The sequence below is a fragment of the Bos indicus genome, chromosome 8, assembly GCF_029378745.1.
Source record: "Bos indicus isolate NIAB-ARS_2022 breed Sahiwal x Tharparkar chromosome 8, NIAB-ARS_B.indTharparkar_mat_pri_1.0, whole genome shotgun sequence".
Lineage (NCBI taxonomy): Eukaryota > Metazoa > Chordata > Mammalia > Artiodactyla > Bovidae > Bos > Bos indicus.
The window spans coordinates 100603360-100628503 of NC_091767.1; the positions used below are offsets into that span (position 1 = coordinate 100603360).

Consider the following 25144-nt stretch of genomic DNA (forward strand, 5'->3'; position numbering starts at 1 on the left):
TTTTGCTCACAATTTCAAGAGTCTGGAATTTAGGAAAGATTCTCACTTGGGGTCTCTCATGCAGATGCATTCAGATGTCCACCGAGGCTGCAGTCATCTGAAGGTTTGCCTGGCTGAACATGCAAAATGGTGTAATCACTTAGCTGGCGAGTGCGGCTGAACTTCTGTTGGGAGCTCCACTGGCTACTCACATCCTCTCCAGTGTGACGCTCTTAGGTAGTTGAATTTCTTATAGGGTTTCTTCTCTCCCATGATAAAACATGGCTTCTTTATCCCAAGAGGGAAATGTGGAAGCCCCATGGCCTTTTCTGACCTTGCCTTGGAAATGACACAGCGTCACTTCTGAGGCATTCTCTGAAATACCAAATGAGTCACTAAGGTAAGCCTGGATTCAAGAGGGAGGAAGTACGGACCCCACCTCTTAATGAGCTATGCCAAGCAACTGATTCTCTATAAACAATTTTTAACCAATTTGACAAATTGTTTCTTTCTTCCCTGGTATGTCCCACTTGGGATATTGTTTCACTTGTTCTGTGTTGAGATATTTACTCCTTACTTCATGGGGTATATTGCTCATTCTTAGTGGTTACCTCTGAAGTTTATTTGGTGTTTATGGAAGACTCTTCCCTCCAAAATTCACTGCACACTGAAGGCTGAGGCCACGAGATGCTCTGGCTCCCCGTCTCCATCCTGAACTGACTCTGTCAGCAGCATTTTTTCATAGGCAACTCTGTCTTTTCCAACCCAGTGACTGGAATAATGAACAAATATGCTCCTTTGGATTCCTCATTATATGCCTTTAAGATGCCACAGTGCTTCTTTTGAAACACCATTCATCATTTTCCTAGAGTGAATATGCCACTCATATTGTCATTTGATCACTTCATACCAATGCGAGGTAAGGGGTAGTTACTAAGTCAGTTTGAGCTATCTGTACTTAATTCCACCAAAATTTATCTTATGGTATCAGAATAATATATAGAATTACTCACCAAGAAAAAAAAAAAACAGATGTGAAAAAAAAGACTAAACAAGCTCTTGAACTAAGCCTGGCTCATCTCACAAATTTGTATGCTGAGTATGCTGATTATGGACCCTGTCCATACACCACTGAAGTCATAAAAATCATTACAGTGTCCTGGGATTAGCACAGACACCAGTGGCCTAAGTAATTAAAAGGCAATCAGCATAAAAAAGACTCTTGGATTTTGATGGAGGTCAGTCTGACATGATTTTAATAAGTGGCCCCATTGCTTTAATAATCTATTTCCTTCTTCAATATTAAATTTATAAGAAAAATGAAGATCTTTAAAAGAAGCCTTGAAGATTTAATTTTCATTTTCCAGATTTTCTTTAGGGGAAAAAATATTTGTTTTCACAATATATTGCTTCACAAAATGGTTTTTGATAACATCTAAACTGTTTAGATTGCTTTGGGACACATTTTATGTCTTTTAAAAAACAATAACAACAGCTGAACCATGTATTACAGTAATTTTGTGACCCCCTGATTCTGTGTGCTGTGGGTTTACAAATGGTTTCTTTCACATTGCCACTGTGAAATTTTTTCTAACAAATCTTGTGAAACATAATGAATATCTGTATATGGGATGTAAGGGGCCAGGTCAACCTCCAAACTTCATTATGTGATCAGTTATTATTTCTTAAATATTTATTGAACATTCACAGTGAAAATATGCATGACTGTGTGGCATGAAAGACCACCAGCCTAAGACAGGACCAGCTACTGGATGGAGATAAATAAGCAAAACCAGTGTTCCATGTCTGTAGCCTTATAAGACTACTTGCTGGAGCTTCATTTTTGCTTATTCTCACCTCTTCTTCCCCAGGGCTTTTGGTTCTCAGCAAAACTCCTAGATGACTCCAGAAATCTCTCTCCAGTGGCCAGGGCACCTCCTTATACCACAGCTGCTGTCTCTCCCAGACCCTGCTACTCCCACTGGTCTGCAGTCCTGGGCAGGAGAAGCAGCAAAAGTCAGTGAAGCATCCCCATCCCCAAAATGGGTTGCACTTTTAGGCGAAAGGTGGCTACTCCAGGAGCACCTAGGTGCCACTGCATGTGTCTCCTATATTTCTTTTTCCTAGGATGAGGCATATTAGAAGTATCTAAAGAGGAAAGAACTTTCTACTGTTTATCAAAGCTAAGAAATAACTGATCACATAATAAGTGGGAAAAAATTGAAGAAGAAGTAGAAAAAGTTTTTTTCTTTAAGCTGAGAACATGGATAAGCTATGAGTGTTACAGTGGTTGATCTGCTAATTCCTTATTGTTCTGTCTATTCTAGATGAAAAGATTAGTAATTCTAGAAACTAGAGTGAAGTTCAAACGCCTAGGAGTTTGGATATTTTTTACTGTAAATAATTTTAGGAAAAGTCCACCTCTGGTATGCAATGAGCTGGAGATATTTTTCATGAAAAATAAAATAAGAACGCCTTTTATTAATATTGGTATTGGTTTTTAAAATTTACGAAGAGTAACAAAATACATTATTCCATTTGATTCTCAAAACAAAGCAGTGAAGTAGACAGGAAAATGATACTGTGATCCCCATTTTAAATATGAGGAAATTGAAACTCAAAAATCATGAAGCCCCTGACCAAGACCTTATAAATAGTAAACAGTGATATTTGGATTTGATCTCAGTTCAATGTATTTTCCATTACAACATAATGCCCTATATATAACTCTCTCTTTTTTTCCCTAGAAAAATGAAAGCACTTTGGTTTTAAAATTTTAAAAGGTTGTTGGATTTATAGGGAAAAAAAATTTCCTTTTTAAAATTGCATGAATAATAGATCTTCACTGGAGAAAAACAAGAGAAAAACTTGAAAAGGGAGAAAAATCTCTGGGTTACAACCCAGAGATAATAATACCTTAAATTAATAACTTGGTGTATTTTCCTTCAGACTATTTCCTATGCAAATTTTCCCATAAATAACTGCATATTTGCTTACAAAAATTGTATCATTTGTATAGACTGCTTTGTGCCTTGCCTTTTGTTCTTAATGTATTTGAACTTTCTATGGTTAGTTGGTTAAAACTAAACAAAATAATGGTTAAAAATACCATTATTTTGATAACCACATAATATATCATAGCATATCTTTATTTAAACAAGTCCCTAAAATGACATATTTAGACTGTTTCCAAATTTCTTATTACAAATAAGTAATGTGAATACTAAAATCAAATTGATTACATTCTTTGTAGCCAAAGATGGAGAAGCCTGTATATAGTCAGTAAAAATAAGACCTGGAGCTGACTGTTGGCTTAGATCATCAACTTCTTATAGCAAAATTCAGGCTTAAACTAAAGAAAACCAGGAAAAACACTAGACCAGCCAGGTATGACTTAAATCAAATACCCATATGAATTCGCAGTAGAGGTAACAAATAGATTCAAGGGAGTAGATCTAGTTAACAGTGTGCCTGAAGAACTACGGACAGGGTCCATAATATTGTGCAGGAGGTGGCAAACAAAACCATCCACAGAAAAAGAAAAGCAAGAATGCAATGTGGTTATCTGAGGAGGCTTTATAAATAGCAGAAGAACAAAGTGAAGTGAAAAGCAAGAGAGAGAGGGAAAGATACGTTCAATTAAATGCACAGTTCCAAAGAACAGATAGAAGAGACAAACAGCACTTCTTCAATCAACAGTGTTTAATAGTAGAAGAAAACAACAAAAAGGAAGGACTAGAGATCTCTTCAGCAAAGTTGAAAACATCAAGGGAGCATTCTACCCAAAGATGGACCCAAGAAAGGATAAAAATGGTAGAGACCTAGTAGATGCTGAAGAGATCAAGATGAGATGGAAAGAATACATGGAAGAACTATATAAAAAAGATCTTAATGAACTGGTTACTATGACGGTGTGATTAGTCACCCAGAGACAGACATTCTGGAGTGTGAAGTGAGGTGGGCCTTAAGAAGCACTTTGGTTAATAAAGCTAGTGAATGCAATGAAACTCCAGCAGAACTATTCAAATCCCTAAAAGACAATGCCATCAGGGTTTTGCATTCATTATGTCAGCAAATCTGGAAGATCGAGCAGTGGCCACAGAACTGGAAAAGGTCAATCCTCATCCCAGTTCCCAAAAAAGGGTAGTACCAAAGAACATGCTAACCATCATACAGTCGTACTCATCTCCCATGCAGGTAAGGTCACGCTTAAAACCTTGCATGCTAGGCTTCAGCATAATGCGAACCAAGAACTTTCAGATGTTCAAGCTGGCTTTAGAAAAGGAAGAAGAACTAGAGATAAAATTGCCAACATTTTCTGGATTATAGAGAAGGGAATTTCATAAAAACATCTATCTCTGTTTCACTGACTACGCTAAAGCCTTTGACTGTTTGGATCATGACAAACTGTGGAAAGCTCTTAGAGAGAGGGGAGTACCAGACCATCTTACCTGTCTCCTGAGAAACCTGTATGTGAGTCAAGAAGCAGCAGTTAGAACCCTGTATGGAACAACTGATTGGTTCAAGATCGAGAAAGGAGTATGACAGGGCTGTCTGCTGTCACCCTGTTTGTTTACCTTAGCACATCATGAGAAATGTCAGGTTGGATGCGTTACAAGCTGGAATCGATATAGGGAGGAGAAACATCAACAACCTCAGAGAGTCGGATGATACCACTCTAATGGCAGAAAGCAAACAGGAGCTAAAGAGCCTCTTGATAAGGGTGAAGGAGGAGAGTTGAAAGAGCCAGCTTAAGACTAAATATTAAAAAAACTAAGATCATGAGATCCGGCCCCATTACTGCATGGCAAATAGAAGGGGGAAATGCGGACGGAGTGATAAATTTCCTCTTCTTGGGCTCCAGAATCACTGTGGACAGTGACTGCAGTCATAAAATCAGAAGATGATTGCTTCTTGGCAGGAAGGCAATGACCAACCTAGACAGTGTATTGAAAAGCAGAGACATGATTCTGCCAACAGAGGTCTGTATAGTCAAGCCTATGGTCTTCCCAGTGGTCACGTATGGTTGTGAGAGCTGGACCATAAAGAAGGCAGAACACCAAAGAACTGATGCCTTCAAACTGTAGTACTGGAGAAGACTCCTGAAAGTCCTTTGGACAGCAAGGAGATCAAACCAGTCAATCTTAAGGGAGATCAACCCTGAATATTCACTGGAAGGACTGATGCTAAAGCTGAAGCTCCAGAATTTTGGTCATCCAATGCGAACAAGCAACTCATTAGAAAGTCCCTGATGCTGGGAAAAATTGAGGGCAGAAGAAGAGGGTGTCAGAGGATGAAATGGCCAGATGGTATCACCGATGAAATGAACATGAACTTGGGCAAACTCCGGGAGATGGTGAGAGAGAGGGAGGCCTGGCATGCTACAGTCCGTGGGGTTGCAAAGAATTGGACATGACTGGGTGACTGAATAACAACAACAACAAATGGGAATATTTCCTTAATAAACTTCAGACAAACCAGAATTAAAGAACATTCAGCAAAATAATCACCTTTACTCCTCAAAAAAAAACCTGAGGTTCAAGGAATGTAAGGAAAAAATGAAAAGCTGCTCCCAAATTAATGAAGATTAAAGAGACTGAGTTTCAAATATTTTTCAAGGTACTGTAAGATTAAAAATATTTTATTTTCATGTTTATGTATTATTTGTGTGAAAAGTATTATCATCTATTACAGCACAATATTATATAACTGACTGTGTTAATTGGATACCCAGGCTAACTTTGTTGGATTTAAAGACAAATTGGATTTATGAACATGCTCTTGGAACAGAACTTGTTCATATATAGGAGATTTACTTTGTAGAAAACCCTAAAGTCTCCACCAAAAAGCTATTAGAACTAACACATAAATTCAGCAAAGTTGCAGGATATAAGATTAATATACAGAATTCTGTTACTTTTCCATACACTAATAATGAACTATCAGAAAGAGAAAACAATTTAAAATCACATCAGAAAGAATAAAATACCTATGAATAAATTTAACCAAGGTGGTCAAAGACCTGGCCTCTGAAAACTATTACAACAACTGATGAAGGAAATTGAAAACAATACAAAGAAATGGAAATATACCATGTTCAAGGATTAGAAGAATTACTTTTGTTAAAATGTCCATACTACTCAAAACAATCTATAGATTTAATACAATCCCTATCAAAATACCCAGGACATTTTTCACAGACCAGAACTAATTCTAAAACTATTTGGAACCACAAAAGACCCTGAAATGCCAAAGCAATCCTGAGGAATGAAGAACAAAGCTGGAAGGATCACATCCCCTGACTTCAGACTGTCCTTCAAAGCTACCATAATCAAAACAGTATGGTACTGGCATAAAAACAGATGCATAAATCAATAGAACAGAACAGAGAGCCTGGAAATAAGTCCCCACACTTCTGTGCAATTAAGGTACAATGAAGGATGCAAAAATATATGGAGAAAATAAATGGAGAAAAGACAGTCTCTTCAATAAGTGATACTGGGAAAATTGGAGAGCTCCATGTGATAGAATGAAATTAGAACACTGTCTCATACCATATGCGAAAATAAACTCAAAATGGATTAAAGACCTAAATGTAAGACTTAAAACCACAAGAATCCTAGAAGAGAATGTATGTAGAATACTTTTGACATAAATAACAGCAATATGTTATTTAGGAACCGGGAATTTCCAGATATTCAAGCTGGTTTTAGAAAAGGCAGAGGAACCAGAGATCAAATTGCCAACATCGCTGGATCATCAAAAAAGCAAGAGAGTTCCCCAAAAACATCTATTTCTGCTTTATTGACTATGCCAAAGCCTTTGACTGTGTGGATCATAATAAACTGTGGAAAATTCTGAAAGAGATGGGCATACCAGACCACCCGACCTGCCTCTTGAGAAACCTGTATGCAGGTCAGGAAGCAACAGTTAGAACTAGACATGCAACAACAGACTGGTTCTAAACAGGAAAAGGAGTCTGTCAAGGCTGTATATTGGCACCCTGCTTATTTAACTTATATGCAGAGTACATCATGAGAAATGCTGGGCCTGAGGAAGCACAAGCTGGAATCAAGATTGCCAGGAGAAATACAATAACCTCAGATATGCAGACGACACCACCCTTATGGCAGAAAGTGAAGAAGAACTAAAGAGCCTCTTGATGAAGGTGAAAGAGGAGAGTGAAAAAGTTGGCTTAAAGCTCAACATTCAGAAAACTAAGATCATGGCATCCCGTCCCATCACTTCATGGCAGACAGATGGGGAAACAGTGGCTGACTTATTTTTCTGGGCTCTAAAATCACTGCAGATGGTGACTGCAGCCATGAAATTAAAAGACGCTTACTCCTTTGAAGGGAAGTTATTACCAACCTACTGCTGCTGCTAAGTCGCTTCAGTCAGGTCCGACTCTGTGCAACCACATAGATAGCAGCCCACCAGGCTCCGCCGTCCCTGGGATTCTCCAGGCAAGAACACTGGAGTGGGTTGCCATTTCCTTCTCCAATGCATGAAAATGAAAAGTGAAAGTGAAGTCGCTCAGTCGTGTCTGACTCTTTGTGACCCCATGGACTGCAGCCTACCAGGCTCCTCTGTCCATGGGATTCTCCAGGCAAGAGTACTGGAGTGGGTTGCCATTGCCTTCTCTGATGACCAACCTAGACAGCATATTAAAAAGCAGAGACATTACTTTGTCAACAAAGGTCCGTCTAGTCAAGGCTATGGTTTTTCCAGTGGTCATGTATAGATGTGAGAGTTGGACTATAAAGAAAGCTGAGCACCAAAGAATTGATGCTTTTGAACTGGGGTGTTGGAGAAGACTCTTGAGAGTCCTTGGACTGCAAGGAGATCCAACTAGTCCATCCTAAAGGAGATCAGTCCTGGGTGTTCATTGGAAGGACTGATGTTGAGGCCGAAACGCCAATACTTTGGCCACCTGATGTGAAGAGCTGACTCATTGGAAAAGACCTTGATGCTGGGAAAGATTGAAGGCAGGAGGAGATGGGGATGACAGAGGATTAGATGGTTGGATGGCATCATCGACTCAATGGACATGGACATGGGTTTGGGAGGACTTCAGGAGTTGGTGATGGACAGGGAGGCCTGGTGTGCTGTGGTTCATGGAGTCACAAAGAGTCGGACACGACTGAGCAACTGAACTGAACTGAACTCCTAAGACAAAGGAAACAAAAATAAATAGAAGCTAATTAAACTTAGAAGCTTTTACACAGCAAAGGAAACCACTGACAAAAAGAAAAGACAGTCTACTGAATGACAGAAAATATTTGCAAGGATATGACCAAAATATATAAACAGCTCATATAGCTCAATATGAAAAAAAAAAAAAAACAAACAACCTGATTAAATAATGAGCATAAGACTTTAATAGAAATTTTTTCAAAGAAGACCTGCAGGTGGTCAACAGGCACATGAAAAGATGTTCAACACTATTAATCATCAGAGAAATGCAAATCAAAAACCACAATGAAATAGCACCTCACACCTATCAGAATGGCTATCATCAAAAAGACAAGAAATAACAAGTGTTGACAAGGATGTGGAGAAAAGGGAACCCTTGTACCAGTTAGTGGGAGTTGTAAATTGGTGCGGCCACTGTGGAAAACAGTATAAAAGTTTCTAAAGAAACTAAAAATAGAACTACTGTGTGATCTAAAAATTCCACTCCTGGATATATATTTGAAGAAAATGAAAATACTTATTCAAAAAGATAAATGTACCCTAATGTTCATAGTACTATTATTTCTATAGGCAAGACAGGAAACAATCTAAGCATTCATCAACAAATGAATGGATAAAGTTGATGTGATATATACCTACACAGTGGAATATTACTCAATCATAAAAGAGAATGAAATTCTGCCTTTTCCAACAATGTGGATGTACCTACAGGGTATTATGCTTAGTGAAATATGTCAGACAGAGCAAAACGAAATACTTTATATTATCACAAACACGTGGAAACTAAAAAATGAAACAAATGAATGACTAACAAAACAGAAACCAACTCATAGATATAGACAACATATTTGTAGTTACCAGTGGGGAGAAGGTAGAAAGGAGGGACAAGACAGGGTATGGGATTAAGAGATACAAACTACTATGCGTAAAATAAATAAACATCAAGGATATACTGTACAGTATAGGGAAATACAGCCACTGTTTTGTAATAACTTTCGATGGAATATAATCGATAAAAACACTGAATCATGAAGTTGTACACCTGAAATTAATATAACATCCTAGATCAACCATACTTCAATTTTTAATAGAGAAAGAAAAACAAGGAAGTTCTTTTTATACCACTCTTGTAACTTTAAGTTTGAAATTATATCAAAATTAAACGTTATCTCTGACAACCACTAGGAAGACTACACAAGTGATATGCACAAAAATTTGACAAAAGATAAATCAAGATGGAATCCTAAAAAACATGTACATGGAACCCACAGGAAGGTTAAAAAAAGAGAAATATAGGAATCAAACAGAAACAAATACAAAAATGCCATCCTAAGTTCTAGCATATCAATAATTACCCTCAAAGTAAATATCTAAATACACCAATTAAAAGACCAAAATTGGCACAGTAGTTTAAAAAAAAAGATCCATTAATCTGCTATCTACAAAAAACTCACTTCATATATATAAGAATATAGATATATTGAAAGTAAAAAAAAAAAAGGAAAAAGATATATTATGCAAACATTAATCCAAAAGTTAAGCCCCAAAAAAAGTCAACTGATGTTTAAAGCAAAAGTAGTAATAACGTATGGGCTGAATAATTACATCCTGGGTAAAGGGTTTCTTTAGTTAATTCTTTATACAGTGGGATATTGATTGGTTACATTATAAAATGACTTCCAAGTAAACCACAACATACCAGGAATACAAGTCCTGGAAGAAATTTATGATTGTCTGATTTTATTACAATGACTCGATGACTGTCAATTTTAAAAAGGAACATAAAATAACTGAAGTGTAATAAATTGAAATCAGTCTTTTTTGACTACAAAGAAAGCAGTATAGTTGGAAATATTGACCATCTATAACATTACTATAAAGGCAACAGATTAAATTTCACTAAAATATGCTATTGTTCCTTTAATTACAACTTTAATTACAAATACTACTTTCAGTTCAGTTCATTCAGTCGCTCAGTCATGTCAGATTCCTCCCGACCCCATGAATCGCAGCACACCAGGCCTCCATGTCCATCACCAACTCCCGGAGTTCACTCAAACTCACATCCATCGAGTCGGTGATGCCATCCAGCCATCTCATCCTCTGTCGTCCCCTTCTCCTCCTGCCCCCAAACCCTCCCAGCATCAGAGTCTTTTCCAATGAGTCAACTCTTCACATGAGGTGGCCAAAGTACTGGAGTTTCAGCTTTAGCATCATTCCTTCTAAAGAACACCCAGGGATGATCTCTGGTTGGATATCCTTTTAGTCCAAGGGACTCTCAAGAGTCTTCTCCGCCCCCCCAAAAAAAAAAGTCTTCTCCAACACCACAGTTCAAAAGCATCAATTCTTCGGTGCTCAGCTTTCTTCACAGTCCAACTCTCACATCCATAAATGACCACTGGAAAAACCATAGCCTTGACTAGACAGACCTTTGTTGGCAAAGTAATGTCTCTGCTTTTGAATATGCTATCTAGGTTGGTCATAACTTTCCTTCCAAGGAGCAAGCGTCTTTTAATTTCATGGCTGCAGTCACCATCTGCAGTGATTTTGGAGCCCAGAAAAATAAAGTCTGACACTGTTTCCACTGTTTTCCCATCTATTTCCCAAGAAGAGATGGGACCAGATGTCATGATCTTTGTTTTCTGAATGTTGAGCTTTAAGCCAACTTTTTCACTCTCCTCTTTCACTTTCATCAAGAGACTTTTTAGTTCCTCTTCACTTTAAATTTGGCTTAATTAAAAATCTTAATTTTTTTATTTGGTAAAATCTCAGTAATAATATTTCATCTCACACACTAGTAAAGTGATGCTTAAAATTCTCCAAGCCACGCTTCAGCAATATATGAACCATGAACTTCCAGATGTTCAACCTGGTTTTAGAAAAGGCAGAGGAACCAGAGATCAAATTGCCAACATCTGCTGGATCGTGGAAAAAGCAAGAGAGTTCCAGAAAAGCATCTATTTTTGCTTTATTGACTATGCCAAAGCCTTTGACTGTGTGGATCACAATAAACTGTGGAAAATTCTGAAAGAGATGGGAATACCAGACCACCTGACCTGCCTCCTGAGAAATTTGTATGCAGGTCAGGAAGCAACAGTTAGAACTAGACATGGAACAACAGACTGGTTCCAAATAGGAAAAGGAGTCTGTCAAGGTGGTATATTGTCACCCTGCTTATTTAACTTCTCATAAGAAACGCTGGGCTAGAGGAAGCACAAGCTGGAATCAAGATTGCCGGGAGAAATATCAATAACCTCAGATATGCAGATGATATCACCCTTATGGCAGAAAATGAAGAAGAACTAAAAAGCCTCTTGATGAAAGTGCAAGAGGAGAGTGAAAAAGTGGGCTTAAAGCTCAACATTCAGAAAACTAAGATCATGGCATCTGGTCCCATCACTTCATGGCAGATAGATGGAGAAACAGTAGAAACAGTTGCTGACTTTATTTTTCTGGGCTCCAAAATCACTTCTGATGGTGATTGCAGCCATGAAACTAAAAGACACTTACTCCTTGGGAGAAAGGTTATAACCAACCTAGACAGCATACTAAAAAGCAAAGACATTACTTTGTCAACAAAGGTCCATCTAGTCAAGGCTATGGTTTTTCCAGTGGTCATGTAAAGAAAGCTGAGGGCAGAAGAATTGATGCTTTTGAACTGTGGTGTTGGAGAAGACTCTTGAGAGTCCCTTGGACTGCAAGGAGATCCAACCAGTCCATCCTAAAGGAGATCAGTTCTGGGTATTCATTGGAAGGACTGATGTTGAAGCTGAAGCTCCAATACTTTGGCCACCTGATGCAAAGAGCTGACTCATTTGAAAAGACCCTGATGCTGGGAAAGTTTGAGGGCAGGAGGAGAAGGGGACGACAGAGGATGAGATGGTTGGATGGCATCACCGACTCAATGGACATGGGTTTGGGTGGACTGCAGGAGTTGGTGATGGACAGGGAGGCCTGGCGTGCTGCGGTTCATGGGGTCGCAAAGAGTCGGACATGAGTGACTGAACAGAACTGAACTGAAAAATATATGCCAACAATAGCACAAAGAAAGGGAAATGATCACATCTCTCCTGAAGAGCCTCCCATTTCACTAAAAGTCAAAGTTCTTACAAAGTTCACCAGTCTGTATACCAATTGTCCCATTTCCTTTGTGACTTCCTCTCCTGCTATTCCTACCCCCTGCTCACTGTGCTCCAACCATACTAACCAATTAGGCTACTCCTAGAGAATCCTCTCTGGAGAAGGCAATGGCATCCCACTCCAGTACTCTTGCCTGGAAAATCCCATGGATGGAGGAGCCTGGTGGGCTGCAGTCCATGGGGTCGATAAGGGTCGGACACGACTGAGCGACTTCACTTTCACTTTTCACTTTCATGCATTGGAGAAGGAAATGGCAACCCACTCCAGTGTTCTTGCCTGGAGAATCCCAGGGACAGGGGAGCCTGGTGGGCTGCCGTCTATGGGGTCACACAGAGTCAGACACTACTAAAGTGACTTAGAAGCAGCAGCAGAGAATCCTGAGCAAATTCCCATCATAGGTCCTGAGCCTTGGTGGCTGCCTCTGCCCAAAAGGCTCTCATACCCAGATGACCAGAGGCTAACGCATCCAGACAAATCTATTTATAGTTGTAGTTTGTACACTCATCTCCAACCCTCTTGCCCTCTCTTTTCTTCATAGCATTTATCACCTTTTAACATACTATATTATCTCCTCATTTAAATTTATAATTTATTTTGTAACGAACAAAATGCTAGAATATAACCTCAAACAGAGTATGGATTTTTGTCTCTTTTCTTGAAAAATGTGTCCCAAGTCCACAGAACAGTGGCTAGTATATAAATGTTTATTTGTTGAATGTATAAATAAATGAAAGAACATTTTAGGCTGGGGGAAAGAGAGTGATGTTTGAGACAGTACAGATATTATTCTAAGAACCCAGAGCACAAAAACAGAAGACATGGCCTAAGTAGGCAGTTCAGACTCATTTTAGCCTTTTGTATAGAGTATCCCGATGAAAATGGTACTTTAAGAATATCAGTAGAGCAAAGGTTAACAAGTTTAATCTCAAACACAAGTCCATTTTTCACAAAGAGGAGACCAAGTAAGTGAAAAGGAACACACAGTTTTGCGTCAGTCACATCCAAACTGCACATCCTATTCTCAGAGTCACCTTGACAGAAGAACAACATTCTGTTTGCACAAAGCAGCTGGATGTGTGTGTCTATTATTTCCCTTTTATTCATTTTTTAAAAATTCATTGCACACAAAATGCTAAAGCTAAGGGATTTGCAGACCATCCATTAGAGATAAGGAATACCTCGCTGCTGTTTGTTCATTTTCAACTCGCAGACATCTGTAGCCATAGGTGTCACCCAGAGTGTAAATGTAAACAGGTCATTCAAACAAGGAATTCAGGTAGAAAATGGAAATTACTGAAGTACCATTAACGCCCACGCCAGCTTGCTTCATCTGGAAACGAGGCAATAGGTACCCATCATCTGAGCCAGTGGTAACAGGACACATTAGGTTGTTCTGTCCTTCCGAAAGCTTGCTGGCACCTTCCCAAATGAAAACATAGTCAACATTCATGAACCAGCTCAGATGTGATCTCCCGTTTGTGAAGACTCAATGATCCCCACAAACGAATATCTGGCTTTACTATAATTTTAGCCTCCTAGCACTAGGGGACGCTAGAGGTAAAGAACCTGCCCACCAGTGCAGGAGACGTTAAGAGAAATGGGTTCAATCCCAGTGTTGAGAAGATCCCCTGGAGGAGAGCATGGCAACCGACTCCAGTATTCTTGCCTGGAGAATCCCATGGACAGAGGAGTCTGGCGGGCTACAGTCCATGGGGTCGAAGAGTGGACAGGACTGAAGCAATTTAGCATGCACACACAGCACAGCACTATAATGATACCTGCTTATAGCACTTACCTTACCTCTGATTTTATATATATATATATATATATAAAATATATATATATATATATATATATATATATAGGACAGAAAAATTGAGAGTACTCTGACTTAAATTACACCAAATCTACAGATCAATTGATGAAGTTTGTCATTTTTATGATTTTGAAACTTCCAACCCATGAACATGGTATGGATTTTAACATTAATTTAATAAAATATTTCAATCTTGTCCTTAAAAGTTTGCAAATATTTGGTATATTTATTCCTAGATCATTTATATTTTTTCACTATTTTAAATAATACATTTTCTACAATTACATTAACTGTTGGTTGATGGTATTACATAAGGCAATACAATTGATTTGTGTATACTGATTTTTGTACTAAGCAAACATCCTAAATTCTTTTATTAATTCTAATTTTTCTATAGTTTTTGAATTCTCAATGAAGGTAGTATTTGTGAATAATGATAGTTTTGTTTCTTCTTTTCAAATCATTATGCCTTTTTTTTCTTTCTTTTTCTTACCTAATTAATCTGGCAAGGATTTCCATTTTAATACTATACATAAGCCATCATTGGAATCTCCTTTATCTAAAAAGAGATACCATTTTTTATGTTTAGCCATTAAAAATAAAGTTTTCCCTATCCTTTTTGAAGCCAACCTTTTTAAAATTACAGTAGTCTTCTATGCTGCTGCTGCTGCTAAGTCACATCAGTCGTGTCCAACTCTGTGCGACCCCATAGACGGCAGCCCACCAGGCTCCCCCGTCCCTGGGATTCTCCAGGCAAGAACACTGGAGTGGGTTGCCATTTCCTTCTCCAATGCATAAGAGTGAAAAGTGAAAGTGAAGTTGCTCAGTCGTGTCCGACTCTTAGTGACCCCATGGACTGTAGCCCACCAGGCTCCTCCATCCATGGGATTTTCCAGGCAAGAGTACTGGAGTGGGGTGCCATTGCCTTCTCCGAGTCTTCTATGACTAATTTGCAAACCATAAAGAAATGTTCAATTTTATATTTAAAAATTCTACACTATCAAAATTATCATATTTTACCTCATTTTATTTGTAAGCATGGTGAATTACGATTACAATAAAGCTTCTAGTATTTGAAACATTAGACTAACCTGGCGTTCCTTTAATTAATGCAACTGAGTCTTGATAAGTTAGTTGGTTTTTTTAGGATTTTTGCATCATGGTCATGAGTACGATGATGTATAATTTAGTATCCTTGTCAGATGGTGGTATTATGACTATGTTAGCCTCATATCAATCATATTCCATTGTTGTTGTTTTTTAATTGCTAAGTCATATCTGACTCTTGTGCAATGCCATGGACTGTAGCCACCAGGCTCCCCTGTCCATGGGGTCTCCCCAGACAAGAATACTGGAGGGGGTTGCCATTTCCTTCTTCAAAGGATCTTTTCGACCCAGGGATTGAACCCATGTCTCCTACACTGCAGGCAGATTCTTTACCGCTGGGCCACTAAGGAGCCCATGTAGCATTAGAAATTAAAGCCTTATCTCCTATTTACACTTATGTGCTCAATCATGTTCAGCTGTACAGACTGCAGCCTGTCAGGCTCGTTTTTCCTTGGAATTTTCCAGGCAAGAATACTGGTGTTGGTTGCCATTTCCTCCTCCAGGGGATTTTCCTGACCAGAGATCAAACCCACGTCTCCTGAGTCTCCTGCATTGCGGGCACATTCTTTACCACTTGAGCCATCAGGGAAGACTAAAATTAAGTTTATACAGTTAACACTTTAAACAGACAGCATTTCATGTACATGAAGGACATAGGATTAACTCAAAAGACATAAAAATGTATAGAGAAAGTTCCACAAATTCCTTAAGAGCTATGAAATTAAAACTATTTTAAATAGTGAATTGAATTTCATTTAATTAATGAAAACTAGTTTAAATAGAGAGATGTACCATGTCATGGATTTAAAAACTTAAAATTGTAAAGATATAAACTCCTCCAAGTTGACTGATAGACTTATTGCAAACTCAATCAAAATCCAGCAGGTTTCATTGTGAGAGTTAAGAAGAAATAAAGATCTAAGAATATCCAAAATATTCTTGAAAAAGTTGGGAGGACTTGTTTGACCAGATATCAAGACTTATTATAAATCTATAGTAATCAAGATGAGCTTCCTAGGTGGCACTCATGGTAAAGAATCTTCCTGCCAATGCAGAAGACACAGGTTCAATCACTGATGCAGGAAGATCCCGTATACCTCAGAGCAACTGAGCCCCTGCTGCTGCCGCTGCTGCTGCTAAGTCGCTTCAGTCGTGTCCGACTCTGTGTGACCCCATAGATGGCAGCCCACCAGGCTCCCCTGTCCCTGGGATTCCCCAGGCAAGAACACTGGAGTGGGTTGCCATTTCCTTCTCCAATGCATAAAAGTGAAGAGTGAAAGTGAAGTCGCTCAGTCGTGTCGGACTCTTTGTGACCCCATGGACTGCAGCCTACCAGGCTCCTCCATCCATGGGACCTTCCAGGCAAGAGTACTGGAGTGGGGTGCCATAGCCTTCTCCGAACTGAGCCCCTACCCCACAACTATTGAGCCTGAGCTCTAGAGCCTGGGAACTGCAACTACTGAGCCCACGCGTCACAGCTATGGAAGCTCCACGCCCCTACTCTGCAAGCCCATCCTCTGCAACAAGAGAAGCCATCACAATGTGAAGTCTGTGCAGCACAGCTAAACAGTAGCCACTGCTCAATGCAACTAGAAAAAAAGCCCACACAGCAACAAAGACCTAGCACAGCCATAAATAAATAAATAAAATTATTTTTTAAAAAAGAAGATGAGACTCTGAAATCTAACAAACCTAGTTCTAAATCCAACTCCATCTATCAGCCTTGTGACCCTCTGCTGGTTAATCAACTGTTCTAAAAGTCAGTAGTTCTAAACTTCACCACACTTTGAATTCAGCTGGAGAACTTTAAAAAAAATACAGACACCCAGGTTCCACTTTCAGGGTTTCTGATTTAACTGGTCCAGATGGACGGTAGCCTGAGTACTGATAGTTGTAAAAGTTCCCAGGTGATGGGCTGAGAGCTACTGCTGTAAGGCCAGTTACCCTATCTGTGAATCGGTGATGATAACGCTAATAATAATAGCTTATTGGAAGGTTGTTATAAAGAGAAAAATACGACGGTGCCTGGGATTCAATAACTTTAAACTCTTACTAAACTGCTCACTCTATTAGGTTTTGAAGTTTGATTGAAACGTATACTGAAGAGTCACATAGATGATATTTTTAAGACATAGGATTTGATGGCAATCTGTATGCAAAGGAATTAAAGACGAGAACCCCAGTTGGCATGCTCAGGGTAGGCAGGTGGGGGGAGGGGCAGGGGAGGAGGCACTGGGAGGGGGCAGCAGGGCAGAGAGAGGACAGGACGTAGAAAAGGAAGCAGACCAGTCTTTTGACTTTGGTTATCTGGACACAATCTCATTTACTCTCTGTTGTAATTTTCCAAGTTTATACAAGCAATTCAAAATCCAGTGAAAGGCTTGGCTTTATGTTGACTGGCCTTACTGTGGGTGGAATCTTAGCAATGCTGGTGTCTTGTAGATATAATGTTCTCTTTGTTTGAAGATTTTGTTTTCTAACCAAGGAAATGATTAATTAAGCATGGATTCTCCCATCCCCCTCTATGATATTCTGAACAGCTGGTACTTATTTGGGATATGATAATGATTTTGCTTGGAATCCATGGTGATAAAGTATTTGTTTACTATCATGAGTGTATTATATTCATGTTATATGATTTTCTAAACCAATCAATAATCTTGCATTAGAAATTTACCTTCATGCAAACAAGATTTTTGAAAATTTACTTCTTAAACTCAGACATCAAAAAAAAAGATTCTCTAAATCATGTAATGAGTTAGGTACCCCCAAGTCCTAAAAAAAATAGTGTGAAATATCTATAATTCATAATAACATTAAATTTTCTTTAGGTAAACTGATCTGGCCTTTTCAGAAACTACTTTTATTGAAATAGGCATTATATTTATTTCTTTAAAATGTCACTTAGCAAATAAACACTCAAGTAGAATGACCACTAAAATAATGTGAAGAAGAGATGCCTTAAACAAGGGAGGCCCTTGTGGGGGTGGTGAGAACCATTAAGGGAATCTGTTGACTGGCTTGGCTCCCAGCTAGATTCCATCTAGACCACCTGTCAAATGCCAAGAAAAATAAGAGCATTCTGCAGAGGCCGGTATCTCCAGCTCTCTCCTCTGACCACCCTCCCTCCTGACCCCTTGACCCTCCCTGCAGGAGCTGCTTTGAGCAACTGTGCCCAGCACCTGGGAGAGAACTCTGCGGAGGCCAGCAAGTCAGCATTCCACCAGGAGCACCGTGGCTAGAGCTCAACAAATTCAGCTGTGATCCTTCCACGCCCTCCATCCAGGCCTGCACCAAGCCCCTCCTCTTCACTACTGAACATTACCCTGAAATAACCCAGTCTCTCTTCTCATCCTTCCCCAGTTGCTCCCTACTCTTCCCTCTTCCATGCCTCACATCTGTAAGGCTCTCCACTGTGCCTTGAGAAACTCTCGTTTCTATAAGGAACTAACTCCCTTTGGTCTACAAACAATTCCTTGAGCATTCCCCCCAAATTATTAACAAATGAAATTATTAGCTTTCTTTCCAAACCTTATTTCATTAGACACCAACCTTAGATCACCCCCTAAATCATCCAGACACCCACCTTGGAGTGAATATGACCTCCTCTTCGCATTTGACTCCCATATCCAATCTGTGGCCATGTTTACAATTCTAACTATGTCCTCACCTAAATGATTTAAAAAGAAAACGGCAGTATTATTTTATTTATTGTGTTTTTACACTAGAATGCTGTGTTCTCCATATCTTAATTTTTTAATTAAGAAATAATTTCCTGTTGAGTGATATTCAGATTTTTGACAGCAGCACAAAGTCTTCAAAGAATCTCTTATTTCTCACCAAGAACCATGTATCCTAGTCATATCTGAATAGTCTCCATTGTACAGATTCACTCCCAGACCTTTAATTATGTTGTTTCCTCATTATATGGGATGCTCTCAACCTGGAGTTGTCAAGGTTTTTTGGAGACTTGGCTGCTACTATCTGCTTTTACACCCATGTCTCCAGCATTTAGCACAATGCACAGAAAGAGCTCAAGAAATGTTTGTTGTATTAAAAAAAATAATAATAAAAATAAATTACTCATTCCTTGGTACAGCATGTTTTCTTTAGGTTGATGGTCACCGTAGAAACAAATTCCTCAGTTTACACTGACTGGCCAAGAAAAGAGAAGATATGAAGAATGACAAGGAAGAACTCATGACAATTGTCATGCTGAGAAAGAATGAGAAACTCTTAGATTCTTCTTTCTCATGGGGTTAAAGAACTGTCAGAGGTGGAGTGAAGCAACTGCAAATAGTTTGCTTCCCTATTAATCCTTCAGGGGAAGAAAACCTGTTCTAAGTAGAAGATGGAACAGCTGCTGCTCTACCAAGTGCATTCCACAAAAGTCACAAGAAAATTGATGAGAATTCAAATACTCTGATAACAGTAGGAAGAAGCTGCCAACAAAAAACACCAGGAGAAGAGAGTTGCAGACTTTTAGAGAACTAAAGAACTAAACCACATGTGTCAGAATGACCCAGTAAACAGAAGTTAGAGAAGATGGCATCAGATGCCCCGTGATGTTTATGCGGAGTGTAAATGTTGAATGGTTAGGAAGTTAAAATATAACAATCTCCTCTTTCTAGACCCCCACCTAGGTTGATTTCCAACACCTTGGATGAGATCATTTACCAAGAGATAAAGCCCTTTGTGTTTGCTCCTTAGGAGTTTAGTGATTAAATTCATTTAGAAAATGAGTGAGAGGCTTTGGAGAGGATAGACATTCCTGGCAAAGAAATGTGCAGACTCTTGGAGTAGCTAGATCTTCTTGGGGGCTAAAGAAGCCCCCTCCTTAGAAAAGGACAATATTTTGCAATACCTACCTGCAATGAAGTCACCGGGTACTTGTTAAAAATTCAGATTTCTGGACTTAAACTCTTTTTTACTGAATCAAGGTTTACGCACAGAGCAGTAGCTCAGTGTTGAATAACTAGGATGTTTAAAAAACAAGACAAAACAAAACTAAACTCTCCTCTCCAGGTCTCATTCAGATCCAAATCAGATCCACTGGTTTACGCTTTTGTTAAAGTCTTTCATTTCCACACACAAAGATACGGTTTGTGAGGGTCAAATGCTTTTCAGCAAGTTTCCCTGCTGACTACCACCTGGCTCAAGTCTGAGAAGAGGCTTAGAGCTGAGCCAAAAGCTACCTGCTTGGAGGTTTCTCTTCTCTGAGACCATCCTCCCTTGATCTCAGGTCTGAAAAACTGCAGGCAGGAAACCCCTCCTAAGGTCCAGAGCCTCTGCCTCTCCTCTTGCACAGAATTGTAACCTTGAAGTTTGTGCTCCTAAAAACTCCTTATATTTATCACATTATCCCATTTAGTTTACTCTTCTAGCAGATTTATGCATTTTTTTGATTTTGCTATCTAATTACTCCAATATACTCTTCCTGCTAAGCTCTAATTACTAAATTTATAAAAATAATTCATCATCCTTGTTTTTAATTTAGTGATAAAGCTATTACAGCAAATATTCATTACAGCATCTAGGTGGTGAATTTATTCATTTTCACTGTCCAGTCTTTTTTAAATATCCTGTATGTTTGAAGTTTTTCATAAAAAAATATTATTGGGAGGGGAACGAATTCCAAAGGTACAGAAGCTAACAGAATAAAAAATAAATTCTTCCTCTCTTCCTTCACTTACTTCAGTCTAACTCCCAGAAGGTAATCACTGTTAATAATTTCTTATTCATTCTATCAGAAGTTGTCTACGAATATACAAGAACGTTTTCCTACTTATGGTATATATCATATGACATAAATGCATAAAAGCATAAAAACAAGTCTGAACCAAGCTGAACTTGCTTTTTTTAGTTATCAGCATATCAGAGATCAGTCCACTTTTTAGTTACTATATAAAATTCCTTTTCTTGAATATACATAAATTTGAGCAGTACCACATTGAGACATATACAGGCGATACAGGTAGTTTACAGTTACATTTTGTTTACACAGTTATTTGTTTCATTGACACACACATACGCACACACGTCACAGTGACATATCTACTGCTCTCTTTTTATGTTCATCAGGTACTTTTACAGGATAAAATCCTGGAAAGGAGAATAATAGGTCCAGGTTTGCATTGAAATGTTTTAAGGTATTACAAAATTGACTCCAAAAAAGTCACACCAATTTAAATATCTATGGAGTGTCTATCTTCATATATTCTCAAATATATTTTCCAACTTTTTAATCTTTACTAATATAATATGATGCTAAAGCTGAAACTCCAGTACTTTGGCCACCTCATGCAAAGAGTTGACTCATTGGAAAAGACTCTGATGCTGGGAAAGATTGGAGGCAGGAGGAGAAGGGGACAACAGAAGATGAGGTGGCTGGATGGCATCAATGAGTCTGAGTGAACTCCCAGAGTTGGTGATGGATAGGGACGCCTGGCGTGCTGTGATTCATGGGGTCGCAAAGAGTCGGACACTACTGAGCGACTGAACTGAACTGACTGAATATAATAAAGGAAAAAAGAACTCCGATTTAAATCTCATTTCTTTAAAAGTAAAAGAAATGAGTATCTTTTCACGTCTGCCGTCTGTTTAGGGTTTTTTCCATACATTGCTGACTCATGTTCTTTACCTAAATTATATTACAGTTTTCAGCTTTTCTTGTTGATTTATTTAAAAGCTCTTTGTGTATTAAAGAAATTAACCTATTTGCCATGTAGCCATAAAAAGATTCTGCCAATCAGTCTTTGGCCTTTTTATCTTATTTGTAGTACTTATTTTCATTGTAGAAGTTAGGAGTGAGCTTTTACCACAAAAAGTTTCTTATGATCATTCAAACAATTAGTGATCATCACAATGAATTGGAACAACACATAAAAATACTATATACACTTACATATGAAATCTAAATACAAACAAAAACTGAATTCACGGATACAGAGAAAAGATTAACAGTTGCCAGAGGCAGGCAGTGAGTGAGGGAACTGGGTGAAGGTGGTCAAAAGGTAAAAACTTTCAGTTACAAGATAAATTCTGAGGATAAAGTGTATGGCATGGTGACTACAGTTAACAATGTGTGTGTGGGGGGGTGTGTGTGTGGGTGTGTGTATGTGTGTGTGTGTGTGTTAGTTGCTCAGTCATGTCCGACTCTTCCCAACCCCATGGACTGTGGCCCACAGGGCTCCTCTGTCCATGGAATTCTCCAGGCAAGAATACTGGAGTAGGTAGCCATTCCCTGCCCCAGGGGATGTTCCCAACCCATGAATTGAACCCACGTCTCCAACATCTTTAGCAGATTCTTTACCATCTGAACCACCAGCGAAGCACGGAAGCCACAGTTAACAATACTATATTGTATATTGGAAAGCTTCTTTGTATGTATGTGTGTGTGTGTAGACAGACAGACATATAGAGTTAGATACATACATGTATGTAAAACAGATACAGATATATAACAACCTAAATGTTTTGTCCACCTATATAATGAAATGGCACCCCACTCCAGTACTCTTGCCTGGAAAATCCCATGGACGGAGGAGTCTGGTGTGCTGTGATTCATGGGGTCACTAAGAGTCGGACACGACTGAGCGACTTCACTTTCACTTTTCACTTTCATGCATTGGAGAAGGAAATGGCAACCCACTCCAGTGTTCTTGCCTGGAGAATCCCAGGGACGGCGGGGCCTGGTGGGCTGCCGTCTATGGGGTCGGACACAACTGAAGAGACTTAGCAGCAGCAGCAGCATAATGAAATACCACGTATCCACTTAGAAAGTGTATTGTAGTTTGTTACAAGTAAAAGCAGTTTACAAACTAGTATGTACTTACATATACATAATGCTTTGCAATTTACAGACTACATCCTGCCATGTGAGACTTTCAAATCTGAAATATGTCACTTTTACCATTCTGTAGACAGTAAAACTGAGAATCAGGAGCCAAGGAATTTCTCTGAATTCACTGTCAGTAAATGTGAGATCCAGGACTCACACTTTGAGTTTTTCTAATCCTAAGACACTTGATATTTTCACCTTATCATATGGATGAAGAAGAATAACAAGAATATCCAGCAGTATTCATAGGCAGTGATATTTCTTCAGAATTATGTGGATTAAGTCTTTTGAATTACAGTTGTAGTAGCACACATCATGAAATTATACATTAATTCTCAAAATTCAAGTTCAAATTTTCACCATAATTCTAATGTACACATTTTACTGCATTTAAGCACATTCAAATTCCATTTTATGTGTTACAAAAGAAGTACTCAGTAGGGAATGTGTCTGGTGACACAGACCAAAATGATCTATTACTCCCTGTCACTTATGAAATTATATCTATAAATGACTAATGTATCACACAGTCCTAACTTGGGACCGTTTCAACATTAAGACAGAACTGAATTTTTCCCTCTGTCAGTTGGATTTTGTTTTCCATGGAAAGTTAAGCAGGAACACTTGCTGCTAAATGTCCCATTAGCATTTCCTGACCTTCTCCACAGTCGGCCTGCAACTGTGAACCTGCTGTGGCCACTGAGACACAAAAGAGATGGAAAAAGCCACTTAATGTCTGGAGTGGCCCAAAATGCTGAGGAACAGCCAAAGCAGGCGGGGTAAAAGATGAAATATAAATTAGTAGGGCCTGCTGGGTGACAAGAAATGAGAGACTCCAGGAACCTGAAGACCTGGTTCAGGTTCATATCTGAACCCATACCATCAACTTCATCCTGCAAACTGTACCCACCCCCCACCAAACAGAACAAAACACCAAAGACACTTCTGGGAGAGCTGGTGACATCATATGTATTTACAAATCTCCCCCCCATAAAACAGACTATAATTTTTTTTAAAAAAGGAAGCACAATTATTGAACAAAAGTAGTCCGTGGAAAATTTCCTGCCTCACAGTACACTTCCACATCTATTGCATCCACATGTCACTGTTGAAAGAATTGTGCAGTGGAATGGAAAAAAATGGAAGAAAATTGAGGGAAAACCCCAATATTCTCTAGTTTGGAGAAACAGACGTCTAGGGGGTGGGAGATGGGGATAAGAATAAATGCCCACTTACAGCCACTCCCCCTGCAATCGATATTTTCCTTTCTATAAAAACAACATTCTGAGGCCCTAGGTATGAATGGGCAGGAGAGTTTCTTCTGACCAACAGGTGTTGGGAACAAGGAAGGTGGCTCACCCACCTCCTTTTCCCAGCCCTTTTCTCTTGGCCTGCCTCTGCCGCAGAGTCTGAAAAAGGTAATGACTCCCTTCCTTTGCTTCCCAGCAATCAGGAGTGTGGCAGGAGACACACTCCAACCAAAGAAAAGAAGGCGGAAGTCTCTTGTGCTGCCTCTTCCTCTCCCCCGCTCCCTCCTGGGAGACATGCACAGCCCGGAGGTGCAGCAGACCTCACAGAAAGCAGCAAGGCGGAGAGACAGCAGGAGCTGCACCTGTCGGCATCACTGAGTCACCCTACCAGTCCTGGACAGACCACCCTGGACCTTTTGTTTTCTGCTTAAGCTACAGTAGAGTTGCTAATGAGTACTCAAAATTGAACACAATTTTAATACAACTAAATATCTTCTAGAGCCAAGCCCCTTTCTTACCGAGTGCCAACACCAGGAGAGCGGTGCCAGAAAAGAGGCAGGAAGACACAGCAGGGGGATTCTAGAAAGAAAGATACATGATCAAATATGAGATGAGGCAGCAGAAGTGGAGAGGGAATAAAGAGGGCAGAGATATAAGAGATCCTCAGAAAAACCACACCCAAGTTTCCTCTTTTACTCCCAACCCAAGCAAAATGAGAAAAGGAACATAAGTATGAAAGAACCCCTGCATTCGTGCTAAAAATTAAGAAGGATGCTTTTGTATGGCTTCCAAATGATTCTGATAAAATCAGACAGA

General features: G+C 39.2%; 1 long non-coding RNA gene across 2 annotated transcripts; it reads right to left on the reverse strand.

The window, feature by feature from the left end:
* Nucleotides 1-24943, reverse strand: LOC139184476 (uncharacterized). 2 transcript variants are annotated; one of them, XR_011567974.1, is made up of 3 exons: nt 24847-24943; nt 18825-18908; nt 1-1973 (listed from the first exon to the last, which is right to left on the reverse strand). It is a non-coding gene; the product is annotated as an uncharacterized lncRNA (long non-coding RNA). The 2 variants fall into 2 exon arrangements; XR_011567973.1 differs by lacking the exon at nt 1-1973 and adding an exon at nt 13552-13734.
* Nucleotides 24944-25144: the final 201 nt, after the last annotated feature.